This window comes from Triturus cristatus, chromosome 12 (assembly GCF_964204655.1).
Source record: "Triturus cristatus chromosome 12, aTriCri1.1, whole genome shotgun sequence".
Classification (NCBI taxonomy): Eukaryota; Metazoa; Chordata; class Amphibia; order Caudata; family Salamandridae; genus Triturus; species Triturus cristatus.
Window position 1 is genome coordinate 740,008,599 of NC_140595.1, and position 22,707 is coordinate 740,031,305.

At 45.8% G+C, this 22,707-nt stretch overlaps 1 protein-coding gene and 1 long non-coding RNA gene across 8 annotated transcripts in view; one reads left to right on the forward strand and one right to left on the reverse strand.

Annotated features, from left to right (window-relative positions):
* Positions 1 to 10,013, reverse strand: part of LOC146782641 (uncharacterized) — a 63,306-nt gene extending 53,293 nt beyond the window's left edge. The window contains exon 1 of the long non-coding RNA XR_014972014.1: positions 9,951 to 10,013. This is a non-coding gene — a long non-coding RNA (uncharacterized LOC146782641). The remainder of the gene's footprint in view (positions 1 to 9,950) is intronic.
* Positions 1 to 22,707, forward strand: part of LOC146782640 (uncharacterized) — a 292,768-nt gene that overhangs the window by 253,684 nt on the left and 16,377 nt on the right. The gene's annotated exons all lie outside the window — the stretch shown is intronic.

The window sequence follows — 22,707 nt, forward strand, 5'->3', positions numbered from 1 at the left end:
ACTAAGGGCTTGTGCAGAGCAGGTGTTATACCGCAGGCTCGGTGGGTACAGTCCGGTGTGCATGTAACACTCAGGGCTTGTGCAGAGCCAGTGTTACACCACAGCCTCGGCTGGTACCACCTGGTGTGCATGTAACACTCAAGGTTTGTAGAGAGTTGGTGTTACACCACAGCCTCGGCAGGTACCGTCTGGTGTGCATGTAACATTAGGGGCTTGTGTAGAGCCAGTGTTACACCACAGGCTCTGTGGGGTGCTGTCCGGTGTGCAAGTAACTCGGGGCTTGTGCAGAGCTGGTGTTACACCACAGGTTCAGCAGGTACCGTCTGGTGTGCATGTAATACTCGGGGCTTGTGCAGAGCCGGTGTTACACCACAGGCTCGGTGGGGTACTGTCCGGTGTGAATGTAACTCGGGGCTTGTGCAGTGCCGGTGTTACACCACAGCCTCGGCAGGTACCGTCTGGTGTGCATGCAACACGCGGGGCTTGGTTGGAGCCGGTGTTACACCACAGGCTCTGTGGGGTACTGTCTTGTGTGCATGTAACTCGGGCTTGTGCGGAGCAGGCGTTACATCACAGGTTCGGCATGTACCGTCTGGTGTGCATGTAACACTTGGGGCCTGTGCAGAGCCGGTGTTACACTACATGTTCGGTAGGTACCGTCTGGTAGGCTTGTAACACTCGGGGCTTGTGCAAAGCTGGTGTTACACCACAGCCTCGGTAGGTACCTTCCAGTGTGCATGTAACACTCAGGGCTTGTGCAGAACTGGTGTTACACCACAGCCTCTGTAGGTACCATCCAGTGTGCATGTAACACTCAAGGTTTGTAGAGAGTTGGTGTTACACCACAGCCCCGGTAGGTACCATCCAGTGTGCTTGGAACACTCAAGGTTTGTAGAGAGTCGGTGTTACACCACAGCCTCGGTAGGTACCATCCAGTGTGCATGCAACACTCAAGATTTGTAGAGAGTCGGTGTTACACCACAGCCTCGGTAGGTACCGTCCAGTGTGCATGTAACACTGAACCGTGCAGTCTCTAATTCATCAGTATCCTTTATCCCTCCGCATGTGTAATAGTTTGCCTTTCAGCAGGTAGCCCAGTTCTTTCACTGAGATCCCCATCCACGTCCTTTCCTCCCCTCCAGCTGTGGCTGCTAATTTTGGAGCATTTAGCAGAAGTCATTCGCTGGCAGTGGCAGTAATATTATAGGTGTATATTTAAAAATGGGCTTGCATTACATTTTTAAAGTTTACCAACCTCTCTCCTTGTCCCTTCCCACAGGGGCTGCGCACAACGACAGTAGAATAGAAATGGGGAAACTTTCGCTTCCGGGTTTACTTGTGTCATTAGTATAACAGGTTAGGTGTGCACGAAGGTGCCTCTTTGGTTGAGTACAGTATGTGTGGGGTGAACAAGGGAGTGGTGCATTGTTTTCACAATTAGTGCAATTACTATAGTGCCACGCTGTCCAATGTCCCTGCTGCGCATTTTAACCTTGCACAGGTGAACAGCCTGGAATAGTGAGAAGAGCTCCTAGCATGCCTTACTTCAGTTTCAGTTTTCAATCACTTGTGCACGTAAGGCACTACCAGTCTATTTTCACATTTGATGGACGTCGATAGAACATGACTTGCACCAAATATATGAATTTGGAGGAAATCAACACATTTCCATAAGATTTGGGAGCTGATCGTAAAGTGTGATTAGATTGTATTCTTGCACTATGAAACATACCCGCTTAAAGTATTAAACATATGAAAAAACAAAAAAGTGCATACATACAAATATGATAAAATATCTTCAGCTGTGACTCCACCCCACCCCAGCCTCTGAGACTCCTCTGACAGACTCACCTGAGGCCTGGCCTGCAGCTTCAGTGGCAGGCTTGAGTCAGCGGCAGCAAAAGACTGGGCAGGGCAAGTAATTAAATTATGGCCGCATGGTCTCTCTGAGCCATCGCACCTCGCGCGCACTTTTAATTGCGAAAAGCGGCATGCGCATGACAAGCCCCACTCTATGCTCCTCTATGCTCCACCCTAATGGTGAGGACCGCGCAGATGCGCAACATTTAATTAACGACAGCAACTGTAACGTAAGTTATGTAAAGTGCTAGGTGCTGCTCGACCGCGGAGGGGACCCCTATAGCGCGGGCCCTCCCCAGCAACGCGGGGCCTGCGTTACGCCCCTGGAACTGACCTCACTAACTGGAACAGATAGTTATTTAGTGGTTATTTAGTGTTTTGCCTGGCATCAGGGGGTCCATAAAAGTGGAGGGACACATATCAGAGATAGCTCCTAAATGTGATTTGGCACTGGAAGACAAAACATCAGAGGAGTTAGAAAATTCAGAATTCAAAGAAATACTTTCATTAACTGCATTTTGAGACCAGGTACCATGGCTATTCTGATTGGAATCTGGGTGGTGAGTCGTAGTATTATTCACACATTTACTAGACCAGATCTGAGGGGACCGCAAAACAGAGAGCAACGTTTCCTTCTCCATTTCTAAGATGGCTCACATAGAGGTGGAAAAGTAGTCCTGTACAGGGGTTGTACATTCCCATTTGAACTCTTGGTTATAGCATTTTAACAGGGTCTAAAACATTTTATTCTATTGTTGTAATTCAAGAATCTAAGATTGAATTATATCCCGTGAAGAATGTAGATCTTGCTCTGCAAGGACAGTGGTAGGCTTGGCAACTTCACAGCCAGCAACAGAATTAAATCTTGGATTTTGCTCATACTGGCTATTAGCTGCCTGTGTTCTAGAAGGTCTTTTCTCTCTTTTGTTAAACTGATTATTGTTTGCTTTGAATGTAGTATTAAAAATGATCTCTTTAGCATTAGGGACTGTGATCTTTACTGGGTCACAAGACTGGGCTATATCATTCAAATGGAAAATTGAGGTTATGAAATGCATCTGCTCTTTCTTTGTCTGTTGTGTGGTTAAACATGCTATTTTATAATCACTTCCAGCAGACATACGAGAATCAGAACTCTTGTTCAGCAAACAGAGTAAGGTATCGTTCTCCTTTTGCAATGCTGACACAGACATTGAATCGGGATCAAAACAGCAAATTAAGTCAAAATCTGGCTGTGGTTTGAGAGCCGATAAGTATAATATTCAGAACATAAATGTCCATTTCTCATAAGAAGATTCATTGTTTCAGGACTAGGGTTAACATCCTCAAATGTTATAGTAGACATTAAATGCCTTTCATTGTTGGGCACTGGGGAATTGCCCTGCATAAAATTAAATGAAGCACTGGTGCTTTTCTTTATTAAACCTATCATTATTCCACACCTTCAATAATTTCATAAACAAATCTAACAGAATAATGGTAGCTAACTGAATGCAAAGAAACCTCACAAGTGACCCTGGAGATGGGGGTTGGTCAATCTGTCAGGGACTGTCCGCGACTATGTCTGGAACACACTAGGTAGAAAATGTAAGCAGAAACAGGAGTACAGTGCTGCCCAGGATCACACAGGGAGTCAGAGGATAAAAAGGGATCCAAAGGGGAAACCTGCACCAGTAAACAAGATGGCTAAGACTGAGAAAGGATGGGCACTCAAGAGGTAATTTATGATTCAGAAAAACTTCCCCCAGGAAGGACGTGCAAGACATATATATACACACATATTAAAATTAACAATTAAGGGAATGTGGGGTAAAGCACTCAGGAGCTCCACACAGTAAGACTGAAGCTCAGTAAGTTCCTCACCCACGATTGCTGTTACAGATACTGACTGTGGCTACCCACATATGGGATAAACATGCAAAGGCAGGGTCTGTGGAGCTGATACTATGGTGAGGTTATAAATGTAACTCAAAGACAATGTTTATAGTAAACAAGAAACACCACCTAGGTTGTCAGGTGTGCCCATGAATCCTGACAATCAAATAAGAACACGCAAGGTAGTAACAGCAAGGGTGTAGATATAAACATAAGCACAGTAGACAAGGAGCTCACAAGGAGGAGTGCTTGACAGGAAAAACGGCAAACAAGGACACACTTGGCAGAAAGCAAGTAACGAACATATAAAGAATCTAGAAACAAGATAGTAGAACAGAAAGACAACAACTAAGGACTGAAACAGAGGTAATGGGAAGAAAAGCAAGAACTGGGACAAAGGAAATACAGGAGAGCGGATTCAAAGGTGCATTAAATAATACTAGCCCAGGAATCAAGGAAAAGCTAACGATCAGGAGTCAAGGTGGCACTGAAGACAGTGTTAATTCAGAAACAAGGAATGCTACAGCTCAGGAACAGGAATCAAGGTAACACTACAGGCAGTTTCTAATTCGGAAACCAGGATAGCTATAACTCCGGGATCAAGAGAGCAATGCAAGCAGTGCTAATCAGAAACGGAATAGCTGCAACTCAGGAACAGGGACAAGGAATAACAAAACCCAGGAATCAAGGAGAATCAAAAGCTCAGGAAACCAGGATATCAAAAGCTCATGAAACAAGAATATCAAAAGCGCAGGAAACAAGGATATCAAACGCTCAGGAAACAAGGATATCAACACTCAGGAAACAAAGATATCAAAAGCTCAAGAAACAAGGATCGGTCTAAATTGAACACAACTACAATGACCCACCCTGGAGTGAAGGGAGCTGGGGCTTAAATAAGCTTGCAGTAATCACATGCATCAGGTGTGAGCAGGCTAGCAGCAGCCAACCACACGTGATCTGAATTCCTCTACCCGTCCTTGGCCTACAGGGGTGGAGACGAAGCAGTGAGAAGGAAATTCTAGGTAATAGAGTTTCAGGCATGAGCAGGCCGGCTTCCACAAAACCCGGCATGGATTGGGAATGTATGGCTATTTCCAAGTAGCGTCAAAATGACTGGAAGTCAGTATATGCATGAAGGGGGTGGTCCAAAAGCTTATTATGACAGTGGAAAGTCGCACAATTCGGCTCCCTGGTGGTGGGCTCACGAGCACAGGGAGCAAATCTTGACACAGTTCCTATATATAAAAAAGGATATAAATATGTCCCTTCTAATTATCATCCGATAGTTCTGCTCTACTTTTTGGGGAAAATCTTTGGGATGATCATCTTAGGACAGTTAAAAGCCTGGGTGAGTGAATATGGAGAGAGCTGGAAAAGAAAATGCTCCTTCTGAAACGCTTGGAAATAGATAGGGCAGAATATCCCCTCCTCAGGCTTTGGCATGAATTTTATTTGAGCAGTGACCAATGCAGAAGACTGCTCGCACAACGACTTAGAGCCAAGATGATGGCGGCAGCGATTGCCTCGATTAAACGGAAGTGCATTCAGACTCGAAAAATAGTAGAGACTTTTACAACTTTTTTACCAGAACCTGTACTCTGACACAGACTCTACACATCAAGGCCCACATTTATCTTTAAGGTAGCCCAGTTACCCGCCTCCCAGAAACAATCACAGCCCAACTTGACCTACCGATACAAATCGAGGAAGTGATTCCAGCAATCGCTCACCTAAAAATGCATAAAGCCCCAGGCCCAGGCGAGTTCCCGGCACACTTCTATAAGGCCTTCTGCCAGGAATTAGCGGTGCTTCTGACGCGGTTGTTCAACTCCTTCCTCGAGATAGGTTCACTCACAGACTCCATGACAGAAGCCTCAATACCAGTGATTCTCAAGCCCTCAAAAGAACCCCGCGATTGAGGGTCATACCGACCTATTTCCTTACTTAACATAGACACGAAACTCTTTGCTGGGATCCTGGCAGTCCGGCTAAACCCACTGATGGCAGAACTTGTAGACCCGGAACAAGCGGATTTCATCCCCACTGCCAAGGGGGTAATAATACTAAAAGACTCATCCACCTCATGGACATTATCCATACTTTCCGCAAAGAAGCACTCCTCCTGTCAATCGACGTTGAAAAAGCGTTTGATGGTGCGGTGGAGGTATCTTTTTGACACACTCCGCCATTTCGGGTTTGGGGAAAGGTTTATAAAGTGGGTTAGCCACATCTACCATGCTCCACATGCATTTGCCTGAGTGAATGGTACGTCGTCCGACTTGTTTCCGATTGCCCGCGGTGAGAGACAGTGCTGGCCGCTCTCTTCCCTCCTTTTCGCACTCTACATGGAGCCGCTAGCACAAAAAATCCGGGATAACCAACGGATCGAGGACATCCGATTTGGAAAGGACACCCATAAATTTAACCTCTATGCAGATGATGAGATCCTCCAGATGACGAACCCACTGACTTTCCTGCCGGCCTTGTTGGATGAGTTAGAGAGCTTTGGGGAGACCTCGGGTTTCAAAGTCAACCTAAACAAATCCCAGATCCTAAATCTCTCGGTCCCCCTGGCACATGAAGAGAGCCTCCAAAGTAAATTTCCGCTGCACTGAGCGAAACAATCCATACCTTATCTGGGCATCCTACTTGCCCCAATCATACCAAAGACCCTAGCGCTAAACTATGCAGCACTCATGCACCAGACATCTAATGCCTTAGATGGATGGATTCGGTTGAAGCTGGCTTGGTTTTAGCGAATTGCGGCAGTCAAGATGAAGGTGCTCTCGCGCATTCTTTACATCTTTCTGACACTGCCATTGATCCCGCCTCCAAAGGCTTTATGAACTTTACAACTTGCAATCAATACATTTGTTGGGGGGGAACGCGATTATCAATTGCTCAATTAACACAACCTTAGCGGGAGGGCAAGGTAGGGCTACCACTAGTCCACAGATACCTACAAGAGGCACACCTCCGCTATATAGTCGAATGGAACCACCCTCTCTTTGAGAAATACTCGTTCTTTATGGACCAAACAGTGGCGGGAGCAAATATCTGGCGAGAAACCTGGCTTCCATGCTAACACAGGGCATGGGAATTGTACTCCTCCCCGGTAACCTCATCAACGCTGAAAGTTTGGGACACCATTGCCAGTAAAAAGGGCCTAACAACATTCCTTTACCCGATGTCCCCAATAGTAGACAACCCCGACTTCCCCCCGGGCCGCATTTCGGAAGTGTTTCAGAGATGGAGAGAACTAGGATGCAAGTGAGTGGGCTCCCTATTTGACTCCAATGGGATTATTCCTTTCGAACAATTAAGGCAGGACTATGCTCTCCCACAGGCTGATGCATTCCACTACCTCCAATTGCATCACTGGGTCACCTCCCCAGAATATCATGCAGCGGCCTCTCGACCACTCACGGTCTTTGAAAAGTGGTTGATGCACAAAAACACAACAACCATCTTGTCTGTGAACTCTATGCAATGCTCTCCATGGGGAGGGAGGGCAAACCAAAGGACATTTTCGTTGGGAGGAGGTGTTGGGCAGGGTGCCCTGGCATAAAGAATGGGCAGGCATACGCTATAGGGCACATCACACGGCGCGCAGCACTGCAGGGACAGAATCGGCCTACAAAGTGATAACCTATTGGTATTTCAAGCCGTCCCGCCTTCATAGCTGGGATAAAGTTCACTCAGAGAGGTGCTGGAGGGGTTACGGCTTAGCGGGCTCTCTGGTACACCTACTATGGCATTGTCCAAGAACGGTTCATTTCTGGGAGCTTGTTTTGAACGATATAGACAAAGCATTTGACACCACGCTTCCCAGCATATACTTTATTGGGGCTGCTGAAGCCGCTGACTTTCCCCCTACACTCTCTGAAGGGAAGACAGATAGCATTAGCACTGCTGGCAGTGCACCAGGTAATCCTGGCCCAAGAGGCGCACCACAAATTTACCAGATGGAACGCATGTCCTTAGTTGCAGAGTTCAAGGGGGAGACTTATGGCGAGCTCTAGATCCCCTTTCTTCAGATCCTCTCGACAGACCTACGAGAGATCACATGTCCCAAATACTTACAAATACTGTGACTACTTCCAGGGCGCTAGGCGCAGGCAGTACCAACCCCACAGTTGGTGACGACAGACCAACAAATGTCCGAATCGGCACACACTTTCCATATGGCTTAGAGAGATAAGTGACTAGTGCGGGGATTGGGTGGGAGGGTGGCTGGGTGGTTTTTCCTGGGTGTTGTCTCTTTGTTTTCCTAGGCTGTTTTATTTTAATTTTGAATAACACTGCCAGCCACTGGGTTGTAGGCGCAAAGCTGTGTGAAACCGCACCCTTGGATATACGCTGCCGGCCAATGGTTGTGCACTCAGCTGTGTAAATGAATATATGGATTTCTTTGAATAAACAGAATGGTTCCATAAATATTTACCTAATTCTGGGTAAATATGTCAAGGCCAGGGGAGTGGCCATGCAAATGACCTTCATTGACGTCTCCTGTGCCTTTGCCTCAGTGGACAGAAACAAAGTGTGGGACATTATGGGAAATTCTGGAGTGGATTTACCTTTATTGAGTGTGCTAAAAAGCCTCCATCAAGGTACGAATATGAGAGTTCGTTACTCTCAGACTGGTGAACAGACTCCCCTATCCAAGTTATGCTTGGGGTGGGACAAGGTTTCATCCTGGCACCTTTTTTATTTCTTTTTATATTAACATCCTTGATTCCTTTTTAACAAACTGCACTCCTGACATCCCAAAAATTGGTTTGTGTCTAGCTCCTGTTTTACTATACGCAGATGATGCCGGCCTCCTGGCCTGCACTGCTAATGGCCTGCAAGGACTTTAGATGGGTTTTATAGTTTTATGCAGGGGCTGAACTGTTAGGTAAATAATGACAAATCCTATATTTTAACATATGGGGCAAAGGCCACCCGTTCAAAACAAAATTTGTGGACATTAGCTTTTTGGGCATTCTATTGAGCGCCGATCTGAGATGGGACCACCTAATTACTCGAAAGTCCCAGTCGTGGAGGTGGTATGTGAATCTCTGTTTAGATTTGAAAAAATGTAGGACACAAACCTCCCAAATAACTGACAATGCTATACAGAAGTAAATGCCTGCCAGTGGGCACATATGGTATGGAAGTGTAGGGGCATACATCTGTAAAGACCCTTCAGGCAGCAGAAAACATATTTTTAACTAGGCTTTTAGAACTCCGCAGATCCACATCGTTTTATCACTTACAATGAAAGGGGCCTAGATTTTCTATAAGATATGGTGGGCCTGGCATCCATCTTACTGTGGGTTAAAATCTGGTCCAGCCCAGAGCTAAGTTTCACTCGGGGAATAGTGGAAGATTGCCTGAAACAGACTAACATGCTTGTCATCCCATGGATTAATACATAAAAATCACCCTTCAAGACCTAAGATTATTTAGTTTCTTTGAGAATTAGCAAGCTTAGCTCACACATGAAGGCCTTGGTAAAGGACACATATTAGGCCCATAGAGATAAGATGAGACTTGAGAAAGTTCTAGACATGGTAACTGTCTATTCATATAGCCCATTGTCAACTTGTGAAGGCATGGAGCCCTATCTATCATGGATAAAAGCACCAGAACTTAGATTTTATTTAACTCGCCTTTGAGTAAACATGATTCACTTCTTGGTGGCTTTTCTCTTCACTGGAACTCGGTTCAAATCAGTACCCTGCTGCCCATGCGATGGAGTGTCTATACAGTCCACTAAACACTCCTATCCACAAAGCACTTTATGTTATTTTGTGAGCCCCCAACAACCTGCTATGCAGGGTTGAATTGTGTTACTTAGGCAAGGATTGTAACAAAAAATATGTAGCATGATCCAGCTATGACAACATGGAAGGACATTGATGATGTACATTTTAGTAATTGATTATGTGATACTGATCTATGTGATCTGTTTGTACTTGTTTTTAACATGTGCTTTTATGGTCTTGTTGTTGACCAAAGCAAACATAAACTTACAGTTTATATTAGATGCTTATGCTTGTGCTGTCTACATAATTTCATATATCAGTAAATCACTAAGAGAAATGAGAAAAATAATGGCACAAGCAGCAAAAGAAGTATATAACAATACTAATTTAAAAGAACAACTTAAGTACTAAGGCAACAACTTCCTAAACTGCGCAGAAATAAGTGCTCAGTAAGCTACTTACCTAATTCATCAAAATCCGTCACGCAAAAGTTTGCTGTCATTTGTATTTATTAATCCTAACCCTAAAGAAAAAAGAATTCATTTAATGAGCGACCTAGATACTATATATTCATTACTAGATACATCAACTAACATACAATTTGACAATATTGTATTAAAATATAGCAAGTGGCCAAAAGCATTACAACAATGTACATTACCATGTTATGCTTCTGTGTATATTCATAAGAATAAAGGTAAGCTAACAAAAACTCAAAATAACAATGATACGTTACTCACTGAAACAAATTTCTGCAGCTCAGATGAGTAGGAAATTGAAATGGACAACTTAAACCACAAAAAACACAATATACATAAAGAAATAACCAATACCTTAAACGCAAATCTAACAAAATTATACGTTAGTGCAGATTTAGCAAAAACAATTCAGAAAATTATTATAGAGAACTACTAATGCTATACTATCCATGGGTCATTTTAAATAACAAAACACACTTCGAAAGATATATTCAAGTTAAAGACATTGTTAATAAACATCATGACAAGTATAATAAACATAATGAACTTATTTCTGATTTAAATATTAACATCAACAATGAAACAACATTGACACCTCTGCTATCACCAATCACTAATAATTTTTTTTTAATTTACTTACTACCAACAGTCCGCAGGGGAAAAAAGGTGGAGGGGTTGCGGAAGATGTCAAAAAACATCTAATAATTAAAAAACTCCTTCCAATATCGATTCCTAGGGTGGAATATACTGTGATTAAACTTGACTTCCTTTTCCTCGTTGCTATTTGTCCTCATGTATAGACCTCCATGGCATGTAGAATTTCCCCCTACTTTTGGCTGAATCATTATCCTAGCTGGCCGTTGATCACACAAAAATACTTTTCCTTGGTGATTGCTATTACTGGGTTTTAGAAATGGAGGTCGCTAGTTGGCAATGGTATGTACCTTTGTCCAAATAGGGACCCTTCCTTCTAGTTAGGATAAGGGGGATACACTACTGAAATAACCCCTGCTCGCCCCTTTGGTAGGTTGGCATGAGCAGTCAGGCTTATCTCAGAGGCAGTGTGTAAAGCATTTGCACATAACATACAGCAATACAGTGAATACACTAGAAAAGGACACCACACCAGTTTTAGAAATAACCAATATTTATCTGTGCAAACAAGACCAAAACGATAAAAGACCAACATACAATAATCAAATATCTGCACATTGCAAGAATAACTGTAAAATGCAGTTGCTTGAAGCCGGTAGCTCAGTCCGAGGCTACTGCAGTGCTGAATGCAACAGAATCCAACAGTTCCGGCCGACCGCATCAGTGCGGACTGGCGTTAGTGTCAGCAGACTCGTAAACAGTACCTTTGGTTCCAGCCAACCGGTTCGGTGAGGGCTGGTCGTGGCAACCGTCGCTTTTGCGATGTGAAGCATAGCGTTGCGGTGCCCTCAAGTTGCGGTGCAGGCAGCGGCTCGGTAACTGTCGTCCAGTGGCATCGGTGAGACCCGGGCTGCGGGATGGTGCTCGTTGCGGTGCTGACAGATCATGGCGCAGGCGGCAGTGCTGGTGAATGGGAACTGGCATTAGTCGGCTCAGGCTGTGATGTGGGACGAGGTGGTGAGTTGTGTGACTTACGAGTGGTGCCCCCAAACCACAGTGCAGTCACGGGTGTAGAGGTCAGCGAGCAGCTACGTCGGCGGTGAGACCAGGGTGGCGGATCGAAGCGAGGCAGTGTGGAGTGCAGTGTCCACAGGTCACGGTGCAAGCAGCGGCTCGGTGGCGGTTGTCGGTGAGGCCAGGGTTCCAGTGCGAAGTGTGGCGGTGCCTAATGCGCTGCCTTAAGGACACGGAGCCAGTGGCAGTGTCGGTGATAGCTGCTTTCTCCCTCTGTGGCAACTGAAACCTACGGTTCCAGAGGTGGTACCGAGAAGTAAGTGAAGTCTTTGCTGTCCCTGAGACTTCGTGAACAGGAGGCAAGCTCTATTTCAAGCTCTCGAAGATACTCAGCGATAAGTAAAGAAAGTTCAGTCCAGTTCTTTTACTGCCAAGGCAGAAGCAGCAACTGCAGGCTAACCCAGCAAAGCAACAACACATCAAAGTAGCAATACTCCTCCTGGCAGTTCTTCCAGCTCTTTTTGGCAAATTCCTTGATCCAAGTGAGTTCTAAAGTTCTGGGGTCTGGTCCCCAATATTTATACTTAGTTGCTCCTTGTTCTCTTGGGCAGAGAGTGTCTGTGCTCAGTCCAAACCAGTTTGGTCCTCTCTGGCCCAGCTTCCTGGCAGGAGGTGGAGACAGCATTGTCCGAGGCAGACCAGGCCCATTGAGGTGCAAGGAACTCTCCTTCCACTACTCTAAATGCAGACTTGGTCTATTCAGCCCAGCCCTGACTTATCCAAGACAAGGGAGACTACACCTCGATCCCCCCGGTGGCTGTCCGAAGAGAATGCACATTCTAGTCCCTGTCACTCCAAAGCCAGACAGTCAATCCACAACCCATCAGAGGCACACAGGATGACTAAGCAAGAAAATACCTACTTTCTAAAAGTGATATTTTAAAAAACAGAGCATAAAAATCATCTTTACTAAAAGATGCATGTCTGCATTCTGAGTTCAAGCATACTAAACTCCATACCTTCATCTTGACCCAATGGGAAGATATACTACAATGTTTGCAAATTATTCCCCATTCTATCCTATGGGACAGATAGCCTTTGAACAGTGAAAAATGAATTACACTGTATATCACTATCAGGACATGTTACACAAACCAGTATATGTCCTACCTTTCACCTACACTGCACCCTGCCCATAGGGGTACCTTGGGCCTACCTTAGGGGTGACGTACATGTAATGAAAGGGAAGGTTAGGGCTTGGCAAGTGGGTGCACTTGCCAAGTCGACTTGGCAGTAAAAACTGCATGCAGACATTGCAGTGGCAGGTCTGTGAACCCTTTAAAAGGCCGCTCTTGTGGGTGGCACAATCCGTGTTGCAGGCCCACGAGCCGCATTTGATTTACAGGCCCGGCACTTTTAGTGCATTTTACTAGGGACTTACCAGTAAATCAAATATGCCAATTTTGTAAATACTAATCCATTATACAATTTACAGTAGAACGCTGTACAAATAGAGGAAGCAGCCAGGGATAGAAAACAACACTTGTTTCACAAGGTTATGGACCCGGGAAGGGCCCTAGAAGGGTGGAGAGGTCCTCACCAAAGAGGTAGGAAGGAATACATCCTCCCTATTCAGTATACCCAAAAATAACTTAGTATCCCTCCTGCAACTAGGGTGGCTCATTCAAGAAGAAAAAAAGGGGGAGGGTTCTTTTTGAGATGACACAACACCAAGAGTTTCTACGTCAGTCTTTAGCCGACCCACTATCGTGGGTGGGAAGGGAAAGAGACCCTTTTCTTAATGTAGCCCTCACTCACTCTAATAGTGACATGCTTCAGAATCGGGCTCACCACAACTCCTAAACGTCGGGGTGGGCTCAACCATATTTCAGGAAACATTTATGAAGACTTGGTGTATGGGGGCATAATGTTAAAGATAACATTCCTTCCCCACCCCTTAAGTATCCTTTATTAGTGGAGTGGGAAGGAGGGTTAAAAACACTATAGTATGGCTAGAGGATGTAATGGTCTCATGACCCTAAGCTAGACACCAACATGCTTCAGCCCTTTCTAGTGGCCTAAAAACATGTCTGGGCTTTTGTCAGGGTGGGATGCGATGAAGTAATTTCTCAAAGACGTGAGTGCAAAGTGGGCTTGCAACTTGCTTGTGTCACGTTACAGAAAATTATTGGAACACGTATAATACTTGCCGCTGTTTATTTAAGAGCAATTACCCCACATTAACAGGGCACCAGGTCCCAATGGGGGCATGAGGGGGAGGCCTTGTAGTCACACATTCATCAGAGGTCCATCCCTGCTTACGACCTACTGAGTGCTCTGCTCCACTTCTTGTCCTCTAGAAAAAAAACGCACCACCTGAAATCGTCACCTAAGTAGTACAAGTACAAAAACAAGTTGCCCACCTCAATGATCAGCTGCTCATTGATCAAAATATAAACATAACTTGAAAACAAGATGGTTTGCAACCATAGTAAAGAGCTGAATGTCAAAGAATTAATAGGTAAGTAAATAAACAATCGCAAATCTTGATTGCTGAATTTGTTTCTTTTCTTTAATTCATTCATATTTCTTCTAATTTTTTCTCACGAATGTGCAGCTAACGCGTTTCACCTCCAAAAAAGCTTTGTCAGGGCAAAAATGTGTTAACAACTATTTGCTTTACGTTCTTCCAGCAAATATGCGTCACTTTCTGGTCCAACGCAACTTGATCAGAACAGTCTTCCTGTGACTAACCGGCAAGTAACAGGAAGACTGTTCTGATCAAGTTGCGTTGGACCCGAAAGTGACGCATATTTGGGAATTACTTGAGGAATTTACGTAATTTTTGGGGGTACGACATGACTTATCCTCTTGCACTTTTTGTGAATTTACTGGAAGAACATGGAGCAAATATTTGTTTGATCTCATGATAGATGCAACTATGCGTGACTGCTCATTAAAGAGGATCGTTGTCCTTCTAACACATTTTTGCCCTGATTAAGCCTTTTTGAAGGTGAAATGCATCGGCTGCGCATTTGTGAGAAAAAATACGAAGAAAGAATTATGAATGATTTAAAGAAAAGAAACAAATTCAGCAATCAAGATTTGTGATTGTTTATTTACTTACCTGTTAATTCTTTGACATTCAGCTCTTTACTATGGTTGCCTCTCATCTTGTTTACAATTTACATAGGAGCACTTGCACTTTAACATTGAACAGCAGTGGTGAGGCGTGGCCTGCTGCAAAAGATGGCAGACGCATAGATGTGCAGCTCCCGGGTCGGGCCACAAAACCCACTGAATCCCATCCACCAAAATACCAGCAAGCAACTATGACTCTGACACAGTGACATTCCGGCGTGGTGCCCTGCTGATGCTGAGAGGGCTGGGTTCCAGCCCGCACAGAATCTGATCGGAGCGTGACCTGCTGGAAAGGGGAAATGGCGGCCTTTTGCTGCTGCAGAGAGAGGCCGGGCGTATATCGGAACTATGCTGCTTAGCGGAAGAGCCACTGGCCGGTTGCTTTGATGGAGTGAGACTGACTCCCGACGGTGACCATTGTGGAGCTGAGCGGTGTTGGAAGCCCTGCATTGAGCATGTCAGAGGTGAGGCCTGGAGCGTGAACCTCGCTGTGGCTAACAGTGAGATTGACCTGTGTGATTCCTGGTAGCCAGCAGGAGCTGAGCGGATGCCGGACTGGAAGTTACTTGTGCGGTGCTGAGGTGGGAGTCCCAGTTCCTGAGGCTGGGTGGTGGCGAGGACTGACAGCCAGGGGCCTGTATGCAGGGGGAGCCATGCAAAGACTGGCTCCCTGCCGGCAAGTGGCCTGGTGCCGGATGGGCAGAAAAGAAAAACAATACTAGTGAGGATTCCCCGGCTCAGCGCAGCTAAGATACACTACAGCGGCCATTCCTGGTCTCAGCAGCTGCAGGCAGAAATAAAAAGCTACACGAGGTGAGCCTGACTGCAGCCGGATCCCAACGGCTGGATAGGCAGGACCACTGGCAGCCGGCCTTGGACTGACGATAATGCTAGCACGGGGCCCCAGAAGGAAGTTACCCGTTTAGGGCCACTCGGGTCACCTCAGACCACCTCTCAGCCTTACATACTAAATGAAAAGTCAGAGAGACAGAGGAGAATATGCACCAATAATCATTTATTATGAGTGCTCAGAGCAGGACTCAGTCTGCCCAGTCTCGAGAGAGTGCTACAGAGGGAACTGAGAAACAGTAAGCATAAATATACATTATATGCATTGCATGTTTAGCTAATACACGCCCAAAGTGGAATTTTCCTAACAGATGTGAGTGAATAACGTAGAGACAGAAAAAAAGGCTCCCACCCTCGTATCTTGCACAGCAAATAACATCTTCAAGGCTGATCTACCCTGGGATGCAATTATGCCACCAGACAGGTGGGAGAGGCTCTCTAACAAGGAGAAAGTTATGCACTTGGACAAACAGTTATTCATTATAGAAACTTAACTTAGGAAAGGTTATTTCTTGGAAACAAATGGGATTAGTTTCTAACAATATACGAAATATCACCCCCTGGACTAATGCTACTGGAGAAGTGGGGGGAAATATAGGCCTCAGTGCAGCAGAGAAAGAGGGAGAGGGGGGGACAAAACAAGAACACTCCCGGCCATTCACCATCCGCGAAACTACCAGACCCAATGGCAGACACAATAAGATCCTGGGGAAGACTGGCAGCTTGAGCACTCAAGGTGGAAACCAGCCTTTTTTCTCTAGGGAAGGACACTAAGTCAGCAGAAGAGATGTTGAATGTTCCCTAATAGCTGATAAAATTGCCCACACACAAAAAGCCATAGCAAACCGTTAAATATGCAAGAGGCACACTATAACTCAGCAGTCGAACTTTTACACATGGGATCATAGCAGTAGGCAGTCCATAAGTAGACACCCACCCATTCCACAGAAGAGCTGAAGAGGAGGGATTATTTTGCCCAAAGCCCTTGATTGAGGAGTTCACTAATACCACAGATACGGGGTGTGCCCCCCGTCAATACTGGGGTACTCAGACAGCCTCAGTAGTAGAGAAAAAGGGGACGGACTGCAACGCTCCCATATAATTATCAAGGGCCCTTCCCGCTGCCTCCTAACCAACGGTACCTACAGGGGGTTCCACAGCCACAAATGAGCTAGAACAAAGGAAAACAAGTGGACCAAGGCCACTCAGAAGAGGTGTCTACAAATAATATAAATGACTCCCCTCTCTTAGTGGAGGATGGACATGTCACCCCTACACTGGTTTTACCACCCACGATAAACTAAACATTATCCTCAAAGAAATTAGGTAGTCAAGGATGGTATTGGAGCAACAACTGGGCACCCTCACTACCGATGTCAATTTGCTGAGGGCCGATCAAAAGAAACTGTCAGAGAAAGTTTGCCTGCACTCTACGACGTGGTCTGACATCACGCCTTGGCGTAAAGAGCAAGTGAAGTCAGTCACTAAACCCCAACAGCAAGTGGAAGAACTACAAAACTAGGTAGAAGATGCAGAAGGATGTGCTCAGAAAAATAATGTTCGAATCATAAGAATAGCGAAGTATATAATCCCGTGCAATTTATTGAATAATGGTTGCGCACTGCAGTGACTACAGATGGTCTGACTGGTATGACCAGTGTCAAAAGGGCACACAAGGTTCCCACTGGGTGCCATACACCGGGAGCGCCGCCAAGACCGATAGTGGCCAAGTTTCTAAATTAAAAAGACAGAGACACGCTGTTCCGGAAGGTGGGAGAAAATGCACCTATACTATATGAGAATACCAGAATTTCTCCATTCCCGTACTACACCATACAAGTAAAATGTCATAGGGCATCTTACATGGGAGTTAAAAAACACCTGCAGCAACTCAACTTGAAATATGCTCTACTCTTCCCAGCCCGTCTCAAGATCATACATGAATGTGACAGTTATTTTTTTGACGATGAGTACCAACACCAGTCCCGACATGGAGATTCAATCCCACGCTGTTTGAAGATGTCACTGCCATTAACGCATACTTCTTGACTAATGCAAACACAGCATCCACACCTATAACTGAATGTTCAGGGTCAAGACAAACTGTCTTACGGGAGCTTGTCGAGGTAGAATCACGACTAGGCGCTCTAGAGAAAGAGGCCGTGTCATGCCCGATAGGTGCCGATAAACTACAAAAGGCATGTGTTGAATATGCAGAACTGTTAGAACGGTTGCGGCAGATAAAGTGGGCGCACTATTAGCCAGGGTACTCAGAGATTCCCTCCCAGCTATGCCCATACTAGATATCCGTACCCCACTGCATGCTTCTGTGACTAAACTGGAAATAAATTAGGCCTTCCGAGAATATTATGAACACTTATACAAAGCTCCCCAGGTAGCGAACCCTCTGGCAATACACAACTTTATCCAGGCAGTACAGCTGCCTACTCTAACTGCAACGGAACAGAAGGCGCTTAGATCACAGATCACAGCAGCAGAAATTCAGGAAGCGATCAAAGACCTCCCATGCAATAAAACCCCGGGATTAGACAGCCCCCCCATAGAATTTTATGCAGCATACGCCAAACAGTTAGTGCCCCGACTTGAAATACAAGGCTATACAAGGCGGCACTGGAAGGTGGAGTCCATCCCCCGACTACACTCCATGCCCTCGTCTCTTCCCTGCCAAAACCAAGCAGAGACTGCACTGACATAACAGCATACAGGTCCCTATCCCTTTTAAATACTGAATACAAGATACTGAGTAAGGTCCTAGCAGGCCGCCTACTCTCTCTTCTCACGTAACTGATACACATAGACCAATGTGGGTACGTACCTGGCTGGAGCACATCCCTCAATATCCGTAGACTATATCAAGTAATGTGGGCTTTCCCAGAGCACCTTTCTAATGCAGGATGTCGCACACTAGATCTGCGTCAAGCTTTCTGTACCCTAAACTGGCAGCCCTCAAAAAATGTGGGATCCCAGATGAGTTTCTGAAGCGGGTGAAGCTATTATACACCTCTCCGACAGCACGAGCCCGTACAGGGCACACATTTCAAGCCCATATACAATACAAAGGGGTACGCAACAGGAATGCCCACTGTCTCCCATACTATATGTGATTGTCTTAGAAACTCTTGCACAAAAACAATGTGATGTTGCAGTGGAGTGGGGTATACCACTAGGGCAGACGACACATGCCCTATCCCTGTATGCCAATGATATTATACTACGTCAGAGATATGCAATGAGGGTTCCATACTGGTGCCCAAATCTTCACCCAGTTCCACAAGCTTTCTGGCCTAGCCAATAAAGGTTGATAAATCTCTCACCTTCTCCTTTCGGGAAAACACTCCACCTAGAACAGTCCACTTTGGAAGAGGAGAGTTGGAAGTGGCCTCGGATACCTTCAAATATCTACAGGGGTGCGAATATATAGAACAAAACAAGACACCCTAGATGGGAATGTACAGAAAGTGATTGCTTCCCTGCGATCCCAGACAGTGTTCTGGATATCACATAAACATTGGGTTATTTCCAAGCAGACAAAAGTAACAGTGATAAATCTAAATGTAATGGTTTACAAAAGAGAGAGTCCCATCCATAAGTATGTGGATTATCTTCTTTATTATTTCCGTTGTAACTTAGTAACAGAGATCTTTGGGATTCAAAGTGGCTGTCTCCCGTTTGTTCCCTTGAGCATCTTGTTGATTTGTTTATTTCACCTTAATGAATATTGATTTTGCGCAATATATAACCTAGCCATGGTCGAAAGGTTCTGGATATCACTCCCGTTGTCACTAGCAGCACGCCTGGCTATAGCGAAAATGGTCATGCTGCCGCGGGTTCTCTATTATTTTACTACTCCCAATAGTGATTTCCTCCCACAGTTTTTAAACTATTTAATTCCATATTACTGGAACTGATATGGGGTACAGGGAGACACTGGGTCAGCTAAGAAAGCTCCAACTGACAGCAGATGGAGCCTTCTGTATGGTGAGTCAACTACAATGGCTTGCCTACTGCATAGTAGGGCGCAATTTGCAAGAAATAGCATTCACACCTGATATGATTGCACAAGATGCACTACATAACCTACTGTGTCCCAGGAGGTCCACTCTAGCCACAACCCCACCACTGCTAAAGGTGTCACTATATTACTGGAAACAGGCATTAAAATATACAGTACCTACAGTACCCTATGTGCCTAATATTCCACTGAGTAATAACGCGACACCGGCTTACTAAATGTGAAAGAGAGGGGAGTGACTTCTGTCGAAGCATTATTGAGTGAGGGTTCTCTACTGAGTCATGCTGATTTCATCCATGAACAAGGCCTCACTAATACACTCTTTCTACTACATGCCAGCATAACGCAATATGTCAGGCGGGAATGGGCTCCTGGAGGGCTAGAGCTTCCAACGCATGAATTAGTATACTTGCTGCACTTGATGGGCACAGGTCGACACCTGACAAAGTGGCTAGACAAGGCATAAGGGCACACATACCCTCACCCTTAATCACACTGCAGGCGAAGTGGGATGCGGATATAGGGGAAGACCTCAAAGATAATGACTGGACGGCTATACTTGCCTACTCAAAGGTACTCTCAATTCGCGTTTAAAATGTATACAATAAATGATCACCCAGAGAGCTTACCTTACGCCGCACCGACCGCATACGATGGAACAGGATGGCGACTTCATTCATATGATGTGGACTTACCCCGCATTATCCTCATACTGGGCACAAATAGCACGCGCGCTATGAAAGGTGGTGGGTGGACATACATGGTCTACGACAGGAAGCTGTCTACTGAGGCTTTACCCACGCCCGAAGGGGTACAAAGTGCAGGCGAGGTTTGCAGATCTAGCGCTCATATTAGCGAAACGTCTCATAACAAGCCGATGGAATTGGGCAAGACCACCAACTGACTGCTTGGAGGGAGGCGCTAGTACACTGGGGTTTGGCAGAAAGCGGGGCGATTGGAAGGGAAGAAAAGAGGGGATTACATAAAGTAGCTATTGCCATGTCCTGGGATTCATTACTGGAATCCTTCTAAGCTCTGGACAAGCATGCAGACGCCATACACATGGCAATGCCCATAAATTAGCCACATCCCGAAACACACACAGAGCAGAGAGGAGTAACCAAGATGGGGAAGGAGAAGATGAAGGAAAGGTTCATATAATATACCTGACCACCTTACAACATTCCAATACCACAAAGTGGATGCTTACATAATGTGTGTACTCGACGCCAGAGACAGGCGAGGGTCCGCCTGCGGTCCTTTACACAACTGGTTAGTAAAGAGGCTGCCCCATTAGTTAGTTCCAAGGGGGGAGGGTGGTTGTTTAGTTGAAAAGGGTATACAATAACAGAGAGCTGTAACATCAGATGCGGGTTCTTTTGGCAGGTTCAGTTGATAGTCCTGGAGCAGTTTTTGTAACAATTGCAGAAGTGATGCCTGTAATATGCTCATGAACACACATTACCTTTAGCATTATGTGCAGAAAAGCACTGTATGCTATATACTGTGCCCAAAAATTGAACAGGAATGTACTATGTCTTCTTGTATATGCTCAATACTGTATTTACAATGAAACTCAATATAATCAGTTTGAAAAAAGAAACACTGAACAGCAGTGAAAAAGTGCGCAGAGACACTAAACCAGCAAAAACAGAGTCAAACCAGGTGGTTAAAAAGCAAAATGACAGGGGTAACATGCCAAAAGATGCCAGGTCAAGCAAATGTCCCCTCCAGCTGAAAGTAGAGAGAACTACCCAATCTCCTTGGAGTTCTCTTCACTAGGACGGAAGAACCTGGACAGACCATCAGCTTTGGCCGGTTCTGTGCCCGTGCAGAGTTCCACCATAAAGTCCCTTTCCTGTAGGGAGATGGACCGCCTCAACAGCTTTTGGCTCTCACCTCTCATTTGCTTCAACTATCTGAGGGGCCTGTGGTCTGTCTGAAATCGGACGTGAGTCCCAAACAGGTAGGGGGTTAGCTTCTTCAGTGACCAGACCACAGCAAAAGCTTCTCGCTCTATGGCACTCCACCCTGTTTCCTAAGAAGTAGTCTCCTGCTAAGGAAGGCTACAGGCTGGTCTAGGCCCTCATCGTTCAGTTGTGAGAGCACTACTCCCACACCATGCTCTGAAGTGTCAATCTGCAATATGAATTCCTAAGAGATGGCGGGTGTCTTGAGCAACGGCGCTATGCACATGGCTGCCTTCAGGGCTTCAAAAGCTTTCTGGCAGGCATCAGTCCAGATCACCTTCCTGGGATGCTTCCTGGAAGTCATCTCTGTCAAGGGAGCAACAATGGTGCCATAGCCCTTGACAAATCTCTTATAGTAGCCGGTGTGACCTAAAAAGGCTCTCACCTCTGTCTGGGTCTTGGGGGTTCCCAAGCCAGATTGGTGTCAATCTTAGGCTGTAGGGGCGCCACATGCATGCTTCCTGCCTGGTGCACCACAGACCCCTGCCAGATCTGGCACTTACTGTCCTTGACCATGCGGCCTGTCCTCTGCAGAGCATTTAACACTTCCCAGAGGTGTTGCAAGTTTTCTTCCCAGCTTGAACTGAACACTGCAATGTCATCCAAGTAGGCGGCACTGAAATCCTCCAGCCCAGCCAACACCTGGTTGACCAACCTCTGAAAGGTGGCAGGGGCATTCTTAAACCCAAAGGGCATCACGCGAAACTGGTGCCCCTCTGGGGTTGAAAATGCTGACTTCTCCTTGGCCCCCTCGGTTGAGGTAATCTGCCAATACCTAGATGTCAAATCAAACGTGCTGAGGAATTTGGCAGGCAGCTCCCAACTGATCAATGAGCTCATCAGCTCTGGGGAATGGGTGCACGTCAGTCTTGGTGATGGCATTGAGCCCACGGTAGTCCATGCAGAACTGCAGATCGGGAGTGGCACTGGGTGCAGCAGCATTTGGGACCAAGACCACTGGGCTGGTCCAAGGACTGTTGGAGGGCTCTATCACCCCTAACGCCAACATCTTAGAGTGATCCTCTTTGATGCTGGCTCTGACCCAGTCAGTCAACCTGTAAATCTTGTGTTTCACAGGAGGGCTGTCTCCGGTGTCCCCGTCATGGGTACACCAGTGAGTAACAGCTGGGGTCAGGGAG